The 926-nt window shown below is 47.0% G+C and overlaps 1 protein-coding gene across 1 annotated transcript in view; it reads left to right on the top strand.

The window, feature by feature from the left end:
• Nucleotides 1-926, top strand: part of AFAP1L2 (actin filament associated protein 1-like 2) — a 44,686-nt gene that overhangs the window by 35,595 nt on the left and 8,165 nt on the right. The window lies entirely within an intron of this gene.

The following is a 926-nucleotide window of genomic DNA, read 5'->3' as shown; positions in this document are numbered from 1 at the left end:
GTTTGCATGTGTCACCAGCTGGGAGAGCCTCTAGGCCCAGTACATAAAAGTGACCACCGTTTAAGTTTATCTAGTGGGAAGAATTAGCTTTGTGATACAATTACATTTCTCCCAGTCTCCAACCGCTATTTGATGTGATGTTATATTTGCAAAAATAAGAGGTGACATAATGCCTTGTAACAAGCCGGAGCAGCCCGAGTTCTTTCCGCTCACATAAACACACACTTGCCCATTTGCTTAGTCCTTTATCTGGGGGGCGTCAGCCAAATTGTGCTGCAATACTGCCCTCTGGTGGCTAAAAGGCCCACATCACAATCGCTTCATTCATTTATCACCAGAGCACAAATATCTACTCGGTACATGATATGGTGAACAACAGAAATATATTCTCCCTGTCTTCATGGGGTTTACATTCTACTTTGAGAATGCGATGTTATTCAGCTAATTACCTAATTAATTGCTTCGTTACAGTTGCTGGAAAGAAGTGGGGAGGGGGCTGTGAATATATGTGGAGGGGTGGGGCTGGGGGCGCATGTAACAGGCTGGGAGGGAAGGGACAGGGCTTGATCCTAGGAGCAGTGGAGCCCTTGGAGGGTTTCAGGGGAGGGTGCATGCTCAGATTTGGATTTTGAGACACTTCCTCCAGCTACTGGGTGAGGGACAGAGGGAATGGGGACAAGAAGAGACAAAGTGGGACCTGTTGGAAGCTGTTAGTTGTCTAGGGCAGAGATGGTGGTAGCCTGAACTAGGGGAGGCCTGGGAAGAGCTGTGTGGAGAAAGGCAGTTAAATACAAATGGGAAAAAGCAACCAACTAAATGTCAGATTCAGCGGATAGCTGCCTCTCTCATAAATAGAAGGTAGCGGTACAGGTGAGAGAGCCAGGTGGTATCATGCCAAAGTGAGAACTGTTTTTCCTCATGATAAC

Source organism: Galeopterus variegatus, unplaced genomic scaffold (genome assembly GCF_000696425.1).
Source record: "Galeopterus variegatus unplaced genomic scaffold, G_variegatus-3.0.2 Scaffold4352, whole genome shotgun sequence".
NCBI lineage: Eukaryota > Metazoa > Chordata > Mammalia > Dermoptera > Cynocephalidae > Galeopterus > Galeopterus variegatus.
This window is presented reverse-complemented; position numbering and strand designations above follow the sequence as displayed.